This window comes from Lagopus muta, chromosome 1 (genome assembly GCF_023343835.1).
Source record: "Lagopus muta isolate bLagMut1 chromosome 1, bLagMut1 primary, whole genome shotgun sequence".
Taxonomy (NCBI): domain Eukaryota; kingdom Metazoa; phylum Chordata; class Aves; order Galliformes; family Phasianidae; genus Lagopus; species Lagopus muta.
The window spans coordinates 72,105,221-72,124,083 of record NC_064433.1 but is presented as its reverse complement, the minus strand read 5'-3'; the positions used below and the strand labels follow the sequence as shown (position 1 = coordinate 72,124,083).

Below are 18,863 nucleotides of genomic sequence, written 5' to 3'. Positions count from 1 at the left end.
ACATTATATTTTTGCAATATTCTTCTTAATTTAAAAAAAAGAAAAATTGCTAATAGAAAAAATAAACATCTCGAATCCATCTTAAACACACTGCAATACATTAAGCAGACTGACAGATCAATATCTTTAAAATTGTAAAAACAATTTGAAACTGTGAGTTTACAGTTTTACCTTGGCCTCTTTCAAATGTGACTGATTTTTAAAACTGTGCTCTAAAAGTATTTAAAAAATTACATTTTTTATGCTTCCTATGGCAATTAAGAAAAAAAAAACAAAACTATAACTGCATCTTAGCCAATGTATAAATTCACCTTACCACTGGGGCAATGTGTGTTGAGGAGGAGTTGGAGAGGAGGGGGTTGAAATGGGTTCTCTTCAAGGAGACAGACAATTTAAATGGAACTGTTTCCAAAATTAAATGTAACTTGTCTGTTTCTGAAATTTTCAAGCATATTAATTCCTGTATTTTCTCCTTTCAAAGGAAATGGTTCTTGAACTAGTACTGCTTTTTTTTCCATTCCAGCAAAGAATAAGTCAGGCCTCTATGTACCTTACAAGCAGTTCAGACATGCATTTATCAATTCATCAAATCTCATGTACCTGCAAAATCAGTAAAGTCACATAAAGATATTACAAACTTTTTAAGCATTCATTAACAAGAGAAAACTACTCACAAAAATCCTAAAACAGATTATTTATCTTTTAATAATAAAATGAACCTGATCCTAGACTACCAATACCTTGTCTTGTTATTCACCACTCAGCAATTCTTATTCAATTTCCATATGGATTTTCTAGGTTGACAGTAATTTTTAAACACAAGTATTTATACTGACAATTTCTGAGAAGCTTTCTGCAGTTATTTTAACAGTACATTAGTTCTAACCATGTCAGCAAGAACTCATCCAGAAGAAAAAAGATTCACATCAAACTTTTTAAAGTTTCCCACATAACAGACAGAAAAAGGACAAAAACTTGAGCCCCCATCAGCAGACAGCGTAACAGGCCACAAATTTTCACTGAAAACCAGCCCTTCAAATCAGACACAATTCTTCAATTTGTAATCTGTCAGAACAAAACATTGATTTTTCACTCAAGCAGCTTACAGAACTGAAGGCAAGTCAACTACAGCACGTATATCACATGCAAAAGTCTTTAGAAATTCTACATTACTTCCATTTTGGAAATTGCACGCATATAAAGTTCTGTTTAAAGCTTAACTGGCAAGCTAAAATATTATGTACTGAAATATTTTGCTTTCCATCTAAAACTATACTGGATTCCTATCCTCAGAGACAGGATTCCCAGTTTACTTCTCTCTGTACATACACACTGACCTCAAATACTGTAGCCTAGGAAAGTATTGTAAAAAAAAAAAAAAAAAAAAAGGAAGCCAATTAAAAGAAGCTGACTGTAGGTCTCAGAAATATATTAAAAAAAAAAAAAAAAAAGAAACAAAAAGAAACACTGTACTACCTATACTATACTATATAATAAGCAAAAAATTATGTAAGAGAAAATTTAGGTATGTAGTGTATTTAGTACTAAAATTTAAAGTCATGCAATTCCAATCCTTCATTCTAGTCCCACCACAAAATAAATGAAATCAATTCTAGTAGTGCATTTTGGCTAAGTATTTAATGAGGAAATGCTTAACTGGAAAGAGCAACAGAGGGACTGTCCCCCAGACAGAGGGACTGCCCAGAACTGCAGCCAGCAGTTCAAGTCTCTGGCTGCAGGGAGTGCCTGGGTCTGCTGCTGCCTGGGGACGATGGGAAGGATGCCACCTGTGCGAGGTGCGAGCAGGTGGATGAGCTGCTCAGCCTTGTGGTGGAGCTTAGGGAAGAGGTGGAGAGGTTAAGATCCATTAGAGACTGCGAGAGGGAGATAGACTGGTGGTGTAACTCTCTGCAAGAAACAAGCAGAGGTTGCAACCCCCAGCCTGTAGTGGACTCTCTCCCTTGCTGTAGTCAAACTGAGAGAGCTGACTTGAGAGAAGAGGAATGGCAGCACGTCCCACCTCAGCGATGCAGGCGGTGCCCTTCCCGACCTACCTCGGTTCCTCAGGTGCCTCTAAGTAATAGGTTTGAAACCCTGGAACTGGAGGGTGAGGAGGCTGAGAATGAGGTGGTGGAACAGCCTCCAAGATTTCCTAAGGAGAGGCGGTCAGCTCCACGCTTGAAGACCGCCTCTTTGGTAAAGAAAGAAGGGTGATATTTGTAGGTGATTCCCTTCTAAAAGGAACTGAGGGCCCGATATGTCGACCTGACCCCACCCAGAGGGAAGTGTGCTGCCTCCCTAGGGCATGGGTCAGGGACATCTCTAGAAAGCTGCCTGGGCTTATTCGCTCATCTGACTACTACCCCTTATTGGTAGTTCAGGTTGGCAGTGATGATGCTGCCAAGAGAAGCCTAAGGGCTATCAAGAATGACTTCAAAGGTCTGGGGAGGGTACTGGATGGTGCTGGAGTGCAGATGGTCTTCTCTTCTATCCCTTCAGTGGCAGGGAAGGACACCGAGAGGATCAAAAAAACCCTCCTCATCAATAAATAGCTTAGAGGCTGGTGCAGGCACAAGAACTTTGGTTTTTTTGACCATGGGGCAATTTACTTGGCTCCTGGCATGACAGCTGCAGATGGAGCTCACCTGTCTGCAAGGGGTAAAAGTATCCTAGCCCAGGAGCTGGTGGGCCTCATTGAAAGGTCTTTAAACTGGTCTTTAAACTTTTAACTGGTCTTTAAAGGTAAGAAGGGGTAAGGGGACAAAATGAGGGCTGCTGAGGTTCAGGTAGTTCAAGGCTCAAAAGTGAACTTGATGGGTGATGAGGGTGGAGTTCGAAGGGATGGAGTGTGGCAGGGGAATGCTGCCTCCCTGAAGTGTCTATACACTAATGGGAAATAAACAGGAAGAGTTGGAGATCTGCGTGTGGTCGCACGGCTACCATCTAATTGTGATCACAGAGACATGGTGGGACAGCTCGCATTACTGGAATGTTGTCATGGAGGGCTATGTGCTTTTTAGGAAAGATCGGACGGCGAGGCAGGGTGGTGGAGTTGCTCTTTATGTGAGAGAGCAGCTAGAACGTATTGAACTCCACCTGGGGAGAGCAGTGTAGCAGTGGAGAGCTTGTGGGTAAGAATCAAGAGGCGGGCTGGTATGGCTGACACTGCTGTGGGAGTGTGCTACAGGCCCCCTGATCAGGAGGAGGAGGTTGATGAGGCCTTCCACAAGCAATTGGAAGCAGCATCACGATCCCAGGCGCTGGTGCTTATGGGGGACTTCAATCATCCAGATATTTGCTGGAAAAGCAATGTGGCCAGGCATGCGCGGTCCAGACGGTTCCTGCAATGTGTTGAAGACAACTTCCTGATGCAGGTGGTTGAGGAATCAACGAGGAGAGGGGTACTGCTGGACCTTATTCTCACTAATAGAGAAGGGCTTGTCAGGGAAGTAAAGGTTGGGGGCAGCTTGGGTTGTAGAGACCACGAGTGACCAAGAGAGCTGAGGGAGCTGGCAGAGGTGATTGCTGAACCACTTTCTGTCATCTTTGAGAGGTCTTGGAGGACGGGGGAGGTGCCTGAAGACTGGAGGATAACCAATGTCATAAAGGTCTTCAAAAAGGGCAAGAAGGAAGATCCAGGCAATTATAGGCCAGTCAGCCTCACCTCTGTCCCTGGAAAAGTGATGGAACAGCTTGTGCTGGATGTCATCTCCAGACAACTGGAAGAAAAGGAGGTTATCAAGAGTAGTCAGCATGGGTTCACCAGGGGGAGGTCGTGCTTGACCAATCTGGTAGCCTTCTATGATGTTGTCTCTGGCTGGGTGGATGGGGGGAGAGCAGTGGATGTAGTCTACCTTGATTTCAGCAAGGCATTTGATACTGTCCCCCACGACATCCTTATAACAAAGCTGAGGAAGATATCTGAGTGAGATAGATGAGTGGACAGTGAGGTGGGTTGAGAACTGGCTGACTGGCAGAGCACAGAGGGTTGTTGTTGATGGTGCAGAGTGCGGTTGGAGGCCTGTAACCAGCGGTGTTCCTCAGGGGTTGGTGCTGGGTCTGGTCTTGTTCAACATCTTCATCAATGACCTTGATGAGGGGATAGTGGCCACCCTCAGCAAGTTTGCTGATGATACGAAGTTGGGAGGATTGGCTGACATGCCTGAAGGCTGTGCTGCCATTCAGCAAGACCTGGACAGGCTGGAGAGCTGGGCAGAAAAAAAACGGATGAGGTTTAACAAAAGCAAGTGTAGAGTCTTGCATCTGGGGAGGAATAATTCCATGCACCAGTACAGGTTGGGGAATGACCTACTGGAGAGCAGCTCTGCGGAGAGGGACCTGGGTGTCCTGGTGGATGACAGGTTGGCCATGAGCCAGCAGTGTGCCCTTGTGGCCAAGAGGGCCAACGGCATCCTGGGGTGCATTAAAAAGAGTGTGGCCAGCAGGTCGAGGGGGGTGATCCTCCCCCTCTACTCTGCCCTGGTGAGGCCTCATCTGGAGTACTGCGTGCAGTTCTGGGCTCCCCAGTACAAAAAAGACAGGGATCTCTTGGAAAGAGTCCAGCGGAGGGCCACAAAGATGGTGAAGGGCCTGGAGCATCTCTCCTATGAGGGAAGGCTGAGTGAGCTGGGTCTGTTCAGCCTTGAGAAAAGGAGACTGAGAGGGGGCCTAATCCAGGTCTATAAGTATCTAAGGTGTGGGGGGCAGAATGGCGAGGACGGACTCTTTTCAGTGGTGAGTGGAGACAGGACAAGGGGAAACGGCTGGAAACTGCAGCATAGGAAGTTCCACACAAACATGCGCAAGAACTTCTTTACAGTGAGGTGACGGAGCACTGGAACAGGCTGCCCAGGGAGGTGGTGGAGTCTCCTTTTCTGGAGATGTTCAAGACCTGCCTGGATGCCTACCTGTGCGACCTGCTGTAGGGAACCTGCTTTGGCAGGGGGGTTGGACTCGATGATCTCTGGAGGTCCCTTCCAACCCCTACAATTCTGTGATTCTGTAACAGTTTGGCAACTGTACACAGAAATTTGGATATCTTTTACCTACATTCATCTTATTCAAAAATCTTGAAAAGGAACAAAATGAATTTAAAATCAGTGTGTACCACATCATATTTATTTGCAAGCTAGCAGAACTTGAGAAGCTATAGCCTTTACTGAAAGTTCTTTAAGCAACAGAAGCTTTACAAAGTACTGAATAATAGGTGTCAAATAAATCACTCTATAACCGATATTTTTCTAAATTGATATATATTTCTTGGTGTCCCCTATTCTATGAATATTTTCGCTGTCATTACAGTAATGAAAGAGGTTTTGTTCTTATTCTTCTTCATACAGTTAAGTTCAAAACCAGTTTACAGAGAAACTACTGTTACGCCACCTGGATTGTCACAAGTCCCCAGGAAAAGTTGGGCTTCACCTGAGGGACATGGTGGGAGTGACTGCCAAGACACTTTTCATTATTTATCAGCAGTCAATGGTCAACTGAGGACATCCTGGATGAGTGGAGACTTGTTATTAATATGACTCCCAAATACAAGAAAGGTTGTAAGGAGGACCTGGGGAATTACAGGCCTGTCAGCCAGAACTCAACACTGGGGTATCTCTGCTGGGTAAAAAAAATGGCTGGACAGACAGGCTCAGAGAGTGGTGGTAAACAGTTAAATCCAGCTGGTGACTGGTTCAGGGGGCAGTCTGAGCCCTATCTAATATCTTTACTGATGATCTCGACAGAGGATTGAATGTACCCTCAGGAAGTTTGCAGATAACACCAAGTTGGGAGGAAGTGTTGATCTGCATGGCAGTAGGAAGGCCCTGCAGAGCTACATGGACAGGCTGGACCCATGGGCTGAGGCTGACTTCATGAGCTTTTACAAGATCAAATGCCAGATCCTGCACTTTGGTCACAACCCCAGAAAACACTACAGGCTTGAGGCACAGCGCCTGGAAAGCTGTGGGGTATAAAAGAATCTGGGGGCATTAGTTAACAGCTAACTGAATATGAACCAGCAGTGTACCCAGGTAGCCATGAAGGCCAATGGAATCCAAGCTTGTATCAGAAGTAGCATAGTCATCAGGACCAAGGAAGCTGTCATCCCTCTGTCCTTGGCACTGGTGAGGCTGCACCTCGAGTACAGTGTTCAGTTTTGTGCCCCTTATTGCTATAAAGATATTGAGGCCCTAGAGCATATCCCAAGAAGGGCAATAAAGCTGGTGAAGGATCTGGAACACAGGTCTTATGATGAGTGGTGGAGAGAACTGGGACTGTCTAGTCTGGGGAAGAAAAGGCTCAAGGGAAACCTTACTGCTCTCTACCTGAAAGGAGGTTGTGGCGAGGTGAGTGTTGTGAGAATCCTTCTTTGTTTTTTGGCTCAAAGCTTGCTTCCTGAGGTATTTCTTGTGATAAGACTCTGAGTGATTTGTTGAGGAGGCAACTGATGGGTGCTAAGTGTGTGACAATCGATATCGCTTTGGGAACATTTGAAAGCCCCTTCCTCCAGAGCTGCTTGCTCTGTAGAAGAGTGGATGAGAGTGCTCAGGAGTGTTTACTGCTTACTGGCGGAAGATCTGGCCTGTGACTAAACAGCTCCAGCAAGGTGTGGGAAAATTGGGGAACGATACCATCGTGTTCTGTGAGAAACAGGATGCAGATGGGCATCCCTGCTCCCTCTTATCTGCTGGCAAGGCCCGGAAGATGGGAACAAAGGAGTTTCTGCTGAGATCCCAGAGCCAGAAGCTGCCACTCCAAAGACAGCTGACTCAACCACTTTGGATTTGAGCTGTCACTCCAAAGACAGCTGACTCAACCACTCTTAAACTATTGAAAAGGGGCCATCATCACCATGGTCATTGTCCTTCGTCGTTGTCGTCAATAGAACAACTCTGCCTGACAACCCACCACTACTGAGGATCAAAGACGGAACTACGAACCTCGCTGGATTCATGGTGGTGACTATGTCCCTCTTGCTGCCTATAAAGACTCCTTGCTTCTTCTATCTTTTCTATCGCCCTCCTTCCCTTCCCCATTACCCTAATCATAATAGTGTCTGTCCTCCCCTTCCCCATTTCCCTAATTAAGATTTAAACTGGTCGGACCAACATTTGAACCATTGCTTCTTAATCTCACGCCAGGTATATAGATAATAAAAGAACCCCCTCTCCCTCCTATAAATTGGAGCGAGACAAGTGTGCGCCTCTTTTCCCAGAGAGCTAGCAATAGGGCAAAAGGTAATATCTTTGAGTTGTCCCAGGAGAGGTTCAAGTTGTATATTAAGAAAAATTTATTCTCAGGATGAGTGGTGAGGTATTGGAACAGGCTGCCCAGGATGGTAGTGGAGTCACTGTCCCTGGAGATTTTCAAGAAACATGCAGATGTGGCACTGAGTGACATGAGTCAGTGGGTATGGTGGTGATGAGTTGACGGTTGGACTAGATGACCTTAGTGTTCTTTTCCAGCCTTAATGATTTTACAATTGTACATCTTAAGATTTAATTTAAAGTAGGCTCTTGTATCAGCAGGATGGTTCAACACCACCTTATTTACCAGTCAGTCAGTTCCATGCAAGAAATTACAATGCAGTAAAAACTAAAGACATTATAATCAAGAACAAGCACAGGAAGTAAGTAATATGCTGGGTTTTCTGGATCTCAAAGATCTGAAAATAAATTACTTGACAGGACACATACTACTCTTCTGCTTTCTGATGTAGGAGTGAATCTGTCATTTGTCTTTAACTTGTCAACGAAATCAGTAACTATTTACCCAGATATCAACACTACTTCAAAAGTAAACTGGTAGCATGTAATGTAAGTCAATACTCAAAGCATTTCACTTCTGTTTTAGCAGTTTTGCATCTCAATCTGACTTAGCTTGCCACTATCACTACAATCTGAGCTAAAGGACTCATTGTCATGTCACTAAAGAACTTCTAGGTACAAACCACCTTGGAAGACTTTCCTAAACATTAACAGAAAAGCACAGCCATGCCTACGTGACCTGATGGAAAAAGTTTCCCTTTATGGCCTAGGAACAGATTAACTAGCAACAAACCAGTGCTACTCTGTTTCACCTATTTGAAATAAGAATTAGTTTTCTCCCTCAGCTACTTGTAACAGCCTGGAATCACAAACCAGTTTTCAAGTCTTTGAAACTTTTGAATCTCCAAATTCCACCTTCAGGCCACATAGGCAGCCTTGCCCATATAATCAATGCCATCTAGCGCTATTATTACCTCTTCTCTTATACGCATTAATTCACATAGATATGCTTCTTTAACATACAAACTCACTTTTCTCATCTAGATGGTACTCTGAATATAAATCTCATCAATTATTACATCAGGTGATGTCTTCTAAGAAATACCTAAACTTCAGTGCTTGTCCCTTAACACTTAAAAACTATAAATCACGTGTGTCTTTTAAGCACAAACTACACCTGTTTAATAGCACAGCTTTCATTTAACTTTCACTGGAGGCTGATCAGACAACATCTACAGGAAACAGCTGATGAAACATGATACACACTAACTCAAATTAGTTATGCTGCTTTTCATAGGCTATTAGCAACCTTATTTTGCAGGTAACACATTTGACAATCAAAAGCAGGACAATACATGCCTGCACTGTGCAGCTCAACAATCACTCAGTCACGCATATTAAATCAGCAACCTTTTAATTCCTTGCTCAAGACTACATTTGCAGTACTGTGTTCAGGTTTGGGCCCCTCACCACAGGAAAGACACTGGGGACCTGGAGCATGTTCAGAGAAGGGCAACAAAGTTGGTGAGGAGTATGGAGCACAAGTCTTATGAGGAACAACTGAAGGAACTGGGATTGTTTAGATGGTGCTCAGGTGGCACCATCTCACTCTCCACAACTACAATGGGAGGTTGCGATAAGGTGGGAGTCAGCCTCTTTGCCCATATAAGTACCAACTGAACTGGAGGGAATCTCCTGGCACTCAACTTGTGCCAGGAGAGATTCAGGTTGGACATAAAGAAAAAATTAATCTCCAAAAGAGTTTTTAGGTGCTGGAACAAGCTGTCTAGGGAGGTAGGGGAATCACTATCTCTGGAGGTGTTTAAGAACCATTTGGATGTTGTACTGAGAAACAGGCTTAGTGGAGAAATAGTGGTGATGGCTGAATGGTTGGACTGGATGATCTTGGGCAACTTTTCCAACTTTGGTGATTTTGTGATTCTATGATTTCAAAGGGATACCAGCTGCCCTCTTAGTTTTCTCTGATCTCAGAAGACTACACAGCGTACTTCTTTCTCATCTCAAGCTGTATGGGAACAACATGGAAGACAAATAGAAGAATCTCAATTTGGAAACATCCTTGCTACCAGCATAACTATTTTAATTATGTTTTCCTAAAGAAAAGCAAAAACTAACAATAAAACAAAAAACCCACCACACTGTAGCAGAATTGAATAAGATTAGTTTACAACTGTGCACAAAGAATTTCCACCTTTTCCAGAAGATCTGTACTAAAGTAGAAGTACTAACATTCCCAAGAGCTTAAAGGTAAGAGAATTGGACAAGGCCCAACTTATATTCCGCTGTATCTGAAAACTTACCTAATTAATATTAAAGTGTTAGGATGTCATATGGTGTCAGAAAATAGCTAAAAGATTAAAATTTAGTTATTTGATCAAGAAAGCACTGAATAAATGAAAACTATACTTTAGAAGTGTTATTGAAGCTATATAGTAGTGCTACCCTATAATAATAATACTGTCTCAATGTTCCATAAACTAGCTGAGATCAGATTTTTTCATTCTAAACAAGCACAATGATTTGAGCAAGTGTGTTTTTGTTACATGAAATTTAGAACTTCATGAAAATGTAATAGAAGATTTATTTCATAAAGACTAAAGTTAACCACTTAAACTACAGTCATTTTCAAATTCTTAGCTGAAATACATATAAACAATGAATTGTGATCACTTCAATGACAAGTAATAAAAACTAAACTGATTTTTCTTCAAAATGTTCAACACATAGTAGTGAGTATAAAAATGTGCTCAAACTTATACAGGCATTAGAAATATGTTTTTCTTTCTAAGAATCCAGATTCTAAGAACTTTTATAATTATCATGTCCATTCCTGTTTCAAAGGCTAGAAAAGTTTACTAGACAATACCTGTAACAGCACCATCAACATGAAACATTAGCCTTACATATGCAAACAAGCTAAGACTGATACAGCCCACAATCAGCTTATGTAAAACTTGAGAAGAGTTTTATAACAACACCAGCCTTATAATCTATTTGCGAATGGTCATCGTGACTTGAGAAAGTAAATGTAAATTAATGAAGTTCATTTACTTAGTTTTACTTCAGAAGGTTGCTTAAAAAAAGTTTATGGATAACTTGATTCTACTGCTTCAAACATAGTCTACATACCCTAAGACCAAATTTTCCTTTTTAAGACTTCACTGAAGCAATGAGTAGAAGCCTGAAAATTTATTTCATTCATTCCAAAAATAAACCTGTCAGCTGAACAATATAAAAGGCAAAAGACAGCTATCTTTTCATAAAAGCAAAATTCATTCCAAACTCTTTAGGAGAAAAGAATACAATTCTCACTGTATGCTAAGAAATTCTACACTTCGTGTTATTCTACATTAAGAAATTTACAAATAATTTAACTCCTTTATCTTAAAATTGCACCACTTCTGGAGATTCAAGTCTGGAAAGCAGGTACCATTGCTTCAGCAATATACAGGGAATAAAGGAAAGAGATTATGGCTGCAGCAGGCATTATCAAAAATGCTAAAGCCTAAAACTATTTCTTTGTATTAGTACAAATGATGGTTATTTGCACATTAAACATAAATTTTATAAAAGAGAAAAATAACTCTTGCCTTCAATTCTGATGCATTCTTATGATAAATATGTAAGTAAAAGAGATTAAATGTAACAAGAGTTACACTGCCTGAAAACCCACTTGCAGCACATTCTAGATAGTCTATTAATTACAGTATACTTAAAGGCAGATTTAATTTGCAGGACTTAAAATTTACTGTCTTCAGCCCTAAGCCCCCATACTAGTGAAAAAGCTCTAGGCAAAAGAAAAAATACAGCTGAAAAAATAATATCAAGTCTGGTTTAACAAGAAGTTTTTCTCCTCCATTATTATTGACCAAATTACTTTTATTTAAGTAGAAAGATCTTTCTTACACAGGCATTTAAAGGAATCAAAAGTTGCACAGATTGACAGTAGTAGATTACAGAACACAAGCATACCAGATCATTGCAGAATGAAACAACCACCTTATGAATCTATGTGGACTCAAATAGCACAAGAAAGAAAGGTATTGAGAGCCCTAAAGACTGACAGAAAACTTGTTTCCATCAAACCACAAAGTTTTTCCATTTGGTGTTGCAAGCCTTCCTGGAAGTTGGCTTTCAGGAAGCCAGGAGGAGCCAAGCCAACTGCTCAGACATGCATCATACTTAGGTGTCTTAGCAGTTCTATAAACATTTGGAGAACGCCAGTTATTGCCATTAGGACTGCTATCCATTTGTTCCTCTGGATCAGAAGCACTCATTACAGCATAATTGCATTTTGGCACTCAGAAATCTATGTAGGTATCATCCTGAACAACAGGCTTACACCATATAAGCTGTTAACAGTCTAGAGAACATTTTTCATCACTGACCTCTAGCTGTGGCTCTATCACCTGATTCTGTCACAAGAAATATAAAGGAGCTGATCTACAGCATTCAAAGACAACCAGACAACAACTGAGGAGTAACTGAGTACGGAAGCGCTTAAACTGCACTCCAGGTTCCAGTAAAGACCAATCAGCATCTCAAAAATCAATGTGAACATCACAGATATGAACAGATCACCAAGTATAATCAGTTTCCAGTTGTTGCTATATCCAGGTAGAAACAAACAGGAGGGAATCCTTCAACTTAATTATAGCAATGGTCAGAATAAGGATTTTGAAGAAAACATATTCAAAAGTGACCATTTTCATGTCCACTGTCTCAACTTGGTGTGGAGAAAATCCACACACCTCCTCAGGTGAGCTACAATAACATATCACCTCAGCTTCAAGGTAGAATAAACCAGTCTAGTGCGTTATGATGTCCCAATATGATCTCTGCTAATAGTAGAAGGCATTACTGAGACTATGCACAAATGCATCTAAGTTGGTCTCCCATACTTCATGGCTTTCTTTTCAGAATAGTGTAAAATAAATGTGCATCATATTTTCAAGCATGTTTTTAAGAGGTTCCAAGAAAGGCTGTATTCTATTAATTGTGCATTCAGGCATCTCATTTGAACACTGCTGTGATTTTTTTTCCTACTCCTTTCAAGTGCTCTCAGTACAAAGGTCACTTCTGCACTTGTTAGAAGATATCATCTATCCTACAAACACTCCTTGAAAATGATCAGCAGTCTACTTCATGTATTAGTGGCAGAAAAATTGACATCCTAAAAGGAAAAAAAAAAACATGAAATACCAGCACACTTGCAGCGACACTTACTCAGACACCTAAACTAGGCATATGGAGTCAGAACAAAATAATGCAATGAAGAAACATATGTAGTAGAGCAAAATACAAAGAGCAAAAGAAAACAAAATAGCTACAAAGAAATGAGAAGTTATACAACTCTGCAACAAGAAGTCTTCAAGTACCATGACAGAAAAAAACAAAGTGTCCGCTAAAATGCTGCAATAAAATGGCAAGAAGAACACCCATAGTGTGCAGTTGATGGGCAAAATTAATTACTCAGACAGCAAAGGATAATTGCTTCTGGAATAAATTATAGCCTGCTGAGAAGAGCTAAATCTGCATACAGAGCTCACGAAGGAACCATCCTAGAGCAAAAGGTAAAGCTCAGATGCTGAGATACCAACTGGAAAACAGATCTATTATAAAAATGAGAATTCTAGAGTACTAAAATGCCTAAAGACTAGATTTATAGAAAAGTTTTTAGATGCACAAGCATTCAGATAGCTATTCAGAAATACTTTGATGCCTAACACCCTTTATATAAACAGATATTAAGTACGTAGACAGCACTGAAAATCTTACTAGATGTGATAATGTCAGAAACCTTGGTCACAAACACCCCTCCCTCAGAAGCAAATGGACAGAGGCCATTTCCAAATTATCACGTTAGAGAACTACCTACAAGACTCTCCTTTCCACTGCCATCAGTTTTCTACTGCAGAGATTGAAGGCAACAGCTCCACTGAAGTACTGTTATAACCCTATATGAGCATTCCCATAGCCACATGCTCACAGAGCACAGCCACCACCAGTGTTGACAGGTGCACAGGTGGGCACGGCCCTCGGGCAGCATGGAGAAGCAACCAGTCTGCAGCACAGCAAATAAAGGTAGGCCTCAGGAGATAAGCATCTTCAGCAGCACCTACAGCAGCCCTCACGGTTCCACTACCCTAGGCAGTAGCTAAACGGCCAGGGAAGAAGGTGAGGGTGGTGGAATTAATGACTGCTGCTTTCTGTTAGGCTCAGCCAACGCGGGCAAGCTGCCCTCAGAGCAGAGCTTCCACATCCCGCCCCAGACGTTTCAGCGACCGCCCCCGTCAGATACCGGCAGCTCTTAGGGTCACCGACATCCCTAACGCTCCCGTGCAGAGCGTGCACGCAAAGTCAGTCACACCGCTCTCTACTCGTAAAATCCATCCCCCATACACCAGCCCCACACGCCGCGGCCTCACCCGGATGCGGATTTCACGCTCGCCCCCGGCCCGCCTCTCCAGCCCGCCCCCTTCTCCGCATCGCGCACATAAGCGCGCGTGCTCGTCGCCGACGGTCTGTGATTGGGTGCCGGTGCGAGCACGCGGGGAAGTCAGCGCACTGCCGGGGCGGGGCACGGCGGCTATAAAGGGCGCGATGGGCCGTGAGATTAGTTGTGTGTGTGGTGGTCCTCTGCCGGTGTGCGTATGTGGTGTAGAAATATACTTGCTGTGCTCACAGGAACTGTGCTCACAGGGTATTCCTGGCTCCCGGATGTATTCTTTACTCTTGGCTTTTGATTCTTTAGTTGCAGCATGTTTGCTCACCCTGTGCGGTAATCTCAAGTTTTAGTACCAAGTTAGTATCGGTTGTCTTCAACAGAATAAATCAGTAGTTTTAAGGATTCTTGTTGTCTGCATTAGTTAATCTTCCACTACAGTATTGTCCCAGCTAAAGATCAATGCAAATGTAAATCAAATTGTAGAGTTTGTTCATGAAAGTGGGAGAGAAAAATTAATAAAAGAACCTTTTCATAGAATTATAGGATCATAGAATCCTTGGGGTTGGAAGGGATCTCTGAGGGCTATCTAGTCTAACTCCCCTGCAATGAACAGGGCCACCACAGCTGGAGCTGAATAGTCTATACTAGTATTTGGGTGTTCAAGAAGTTCTTGAGTAGTCATCTTACTGATTTCTACAGCACTAAATGTGCAAAATCAGGTTCCTAGGGCATCGGGACATTCTTTCTGAAATGGTGTTCAAATATGCTCTTTTTGGGACAGAACACCTACTCATACTTTCTCAGTAAATTGAAAACCTCACTTTTTTGATTGTCAAGGTATTATTCTCTTTGTATGGATTAATGCAAAATTCCATTAATGACTTTTATGCAGTAAAGCTTAGATATTCTCTCTTGCCTCTCTGTGACATGTTCCTTTTCATTTTTAGTATTTGCCATACTGTTTTTGAATATTCCGGACAAAAAGCAAAGAGATGTTAGCTCTTACCAAGTCAAATTAGTTAATTGCATTTTCCCTATGTTTTTATAGTAAAGCTGTATCTTTTGGGTTGTGAGAATTAATGTATAATATACTTTATACTTTTTATGTAAGGGAAAAAATCCCTTCAAAATTAGCCTATTTTATCTACTTTGAAAATTTGTAGAAGTGCTAATTGTATTTTTATCGTTATTACTTTTTCCAAGTTTAAGAAATAGTAATCATTAGCAGATGTCTCTTATATTTTCAGTATCAGTGTTTATTAGAGGAGAAAAAAATCAAATCTATTTTGATTTTCTATTATTATTAGGATTAAAGCAATTGTTAATATTAGATAATCACAGAATTGTAGGAGTTGGAAGGGACCTCTAGAGATCATCTATGCCAACCCCTGCTAAAACTAGATCTCTAAAGCAGGTTGCACAGGAAAGCATTCAGGCAGGTTTTGAATATCTTCATAGAAGGAGACCACACAGCCTCCTTGGGCAGCCTGTTCCAGTGCTCTGTTGTCAGTTTCACAGTAAAGAAGTTTTTTCTCACATTCACTTGGAACTTCCTGTGTTCCAGTTTGTACGTGTTGCTCCTTGTCCTATCACTGGGCACTACTGAAAAAGCTACCCGCATCCACTTCTGCCCTTCACGTATTTAATTTTTTTAACTTATAAATAGTTATAAGCATGATAAGATCCTCTTTCAGCTTTCTCTTTTGCAGGCTGAACAAACGCAGGTCTCTCAGCCTTTTCTCATACAGGAGATGCTTCAGGCCCTTCAGCATCTTCAGTGCCTTTCACTGGACTCTCTCTAGAAATTCCCTGTCTTTCTTGAACTGAAGAACTCAGAACTGCACCCAGTATTCCAGATGTGGCCTCACCTGGGCAGAGCAGAGGGGGAGGATCATCTCCTTTGACCTGCTGGCCACTGGAAGTATACACCACTGGAAGATGGAAGGCAAAATTATTACAGCCAGAATTAGGCTTCTCGAGGCCTTGAACAGAGGCCAAGGCAAGTCTTCTCTGCTTACACTGCAATTATTTTATTTTCCCCATTGGTTTCTGTGATGTCAGACTCAAGCAGTTGCTTTTAAAGAAAGATCAGGAACCTCTCAAAGAAAGGGAAGTAAAAGGTGCTTGGCAAAAGAAGTTTTTGTCCTTCTAGTTCTACCTTTCTTTATATTCCTCATCACATGAATATAAACTCACTGTTGCAAAGCTTACTAGCTACGTACAGGCATTTGAAACAGGATGGTTTGTTAGCCTTCATAATTCATTTATTGTTGGCTGACTGAGAGTCTGAAAATTCATCTTCCATTCCGGCATAGACCATGATCTGGTGTGTATACCAGATTACTTAAACACTTCTGCTAATTAGCTCCCAGTATATCTTCACTGTTTTGAGGAGAAATTGTGTTGTCAGCACAGTATTTTTCAATAATGTTTTAATGATCTAAAATGTATCAATTAAGCATGACATTTACTGAATTTTCTCAGTGCTGAGATAATGGTGCCACTCGTGCCATTTTCTAAGTAACTGAAGAAGATCAACTAAAATAAGATTTTAATTTCACTAGGTAGATGTTCATTAAGATCATGGTATCTTGTGGAGTTCCTAAAAGCTTACAATGCAAATAGTGCCTAATATTCTGAGACTGTTTTAGTTTCCATAAAACTTGAGTATGCATAGTAAACTATATTAATCTAGAAAACAAATTAATAAACTATTAAATTCATCTTTCCTTGATTTAAAATGCTCAATGGTTTCTTCAAACAGTATGCAAGTCTTCTATTCTTAATTTATGTATCATTATCGCAGAAGAAGAAAGCATTCCCAGTACTCTAAAACAGCTCAAAAAGTAAATCAAATATTAAAGTGTTGGTTTTTTTCATGTACAATAATGTTTACACTATACAAAAATCAATTTCAGTATCAATTCTGTGCAGTTTAGCTTAGTGTAACACAAGCCTCTGTATTTTGTTGTTTGTTGGATTGTTGTTGTGTTTTGTTTTTTTTTTCCCACCCCAAGTTAAGTGGGAAAGTCCTTTAAGTCTATAATTTTCCAAATGCCTGTATTTTATGGTTTTCATGGGGTCTGATGTGGTTTTGTTCTGATTATCCTCTTCCTTGCTGTGTTGCCACACTAGCCATGGAAATATACTGCTATTGGTGAATTTATTTCAGCCTTTAATTCAGCTGACCTGTTCCAAGTTAATTTTAAAAATCTCCTGAGATATTAATGTCCTGTATAGTTTAAGAATGTTTCCTACCCTAATGTACTCCAAGGAAATAGAACAGTTTTTTTCTTGGTATGTAACTCTACCATTTGTTGGATATCCTGATTCAGACAGATCTTCAGCAAAATTTGTTGACATTCTTCAAAAGCTTTGGGAAACTAACAGACAACGAGACAAAAATGAAATGAGAAAATTAAGTTGCCTCACTTTCAGACTCACTCACTAAGCCTGAACAGAATAACATAGTAAATCTAAATTAATCAAGGAAAGAAGAAACTGGAAACGAAATACATTGCAAGCTATATACTTATTAAAACTTTTTAAACTAATAAAAAAATAGGAGCTATACAGGAGGCTTATATTTTCAACTGATTGAAGATAGCAGTTATTAAAAGACATTGTATTTGATATCTGTTTTCAACTTCAAACTGCATTTCCCCCTAGAGTTTTATAAAATATGAAATGTTTCTACAAATGTGCTACATGTAGGATGGATTTTTTTAGGGGGGTGAAGGGGGAAGGTTGTTTTGTTTTATTTTTGTTTTGGAGGGTGGGGTAAATATTTATCCATACTGCGTTGTAAATCGTCTTTTTGAATTTAGAGTTGGTGATCTATTTTTCAACTACCTTTTTCCAAGTTTATGTGTATGTTAAAAGTCTTCATATATGCAGCAGTGCTATGCTGGAGACTTCTTTGTGAAATCCTTTAAAGTATTGAAGACAGATTTTTGATTCTCATACTGGTCTTTTAAAATCACTTTTTTGCCTACATTTGTGAGAGCAATTTATGTTCAGTACTCTCGGTTGAAGTGACATTTTCCTACTGTATTTTATTTTCCCTCATTTAATGTTAAAATGAATAAATATTTGAGTTCATACAGATTCTAGAAAAAACAATGTTGCACAAAGAAATCACCTAGTTAATCATGGTAAACTGCACAAGTGCTGGGAGTTTGTTTAAGCTCTGAGGGAAATGTCCAAGTCATTTTTAAAGCCATTACAACCATACTTGCAAGCATTTTAAACCAGTCAGATATTGTCAACAAGAACTATGTCTGTGTTCATCAGATGGTGGCTAATGTACATACATCCTTCTAGGATTTAAAAGAGTGAACAAACAAGAACTATAAATTTTCTCCACACCAAGTTCAAGAACGCTGAACTGTGTCCAAAACAAACAGTTTCTGAGGACAAAATTGTAGCCGTTTGAAAATAATTCTGTTTTTCTACTTGGATTTCTTCAAACATCAGTATTCAAAACATCTATGGGTCATTCCGAAACATCATTTCATCTCTGAAATAATCAGTACCATCTCAACAACATTGCTAAAATTTATGAAGTTAAGCACTAAACCCTGATTTCTTGAAGTCAATCTTTTTGAAAGTAAATTCAATTATACAATAGTCTTCTGAAGGTTTTTAGGTCACCTTCCTAACGTTTTGCTTTGTGGTTGGTTTCATACGTTTATTTCAGTATTTAATAAATACATGCAAAAGAAGACAGATTTTTAAGTACTACTGGATTTATCTCATTAATTAGGTCTTGTAGAAACTTCTCTAGGAACTGGAGAGCAGTTAAATATTAATGATTTATTTAGTGATACTGAATTACTGAATCATTTCCTTCTAGTACCTCTACGCAGGCCCCCAATATTTGAAAGGTAGGGCTTTACCTTGGCTGATAACCAGAGCTTTAAAATAGACATGATGGGGGAAGAGTGTGTACTTCCAAGTAACAGAGAAGAGCCAGATAATACCAGATGGTCTAGAATGCTCTCTTCCTTGCTTTTCTCTTCTGACCAATGCACCTGTAGAACCGTTGTTATTTTTCACATCCCTCACCAAATTCAATTCCATCTCTGTTTTTGCTTTCCTGATCCCATCTCTGCATGTCTGAATAGCATCCCTGT

At 40.5% G+C, this 18,863-nt stretch overlaps 1 protein-coding gene across 9 annotated transcripts in view; it reads right to left on the bottom strand.

Moving 5' to 3' along the window:
- The window catches only part of CCDC91 (coiled-coil domain containing 91), a 136,699-nt gene extending 122,925 nt beyond the window's left edge, over positions 1–13,774 (bottom strand). For 4 of the 9 annotated variants that reach the window (XR_007374699.1, XM_048934414.1, XM_048934407.1 and 1 more), the window contains exon 1: positions 13,709–13,749. The gene's annotated coding sequence lies outside the window, so the exon portion shown is untranslated. The other 5 variants (XM_048934411.1, XM_048934412.1, XM_048934413.1 and 2 more) reach the window with 5 other exon arrangements.
- Between the last annotated feature and the right edge of the window lie 5,089 nt (positions 13,775–18,863).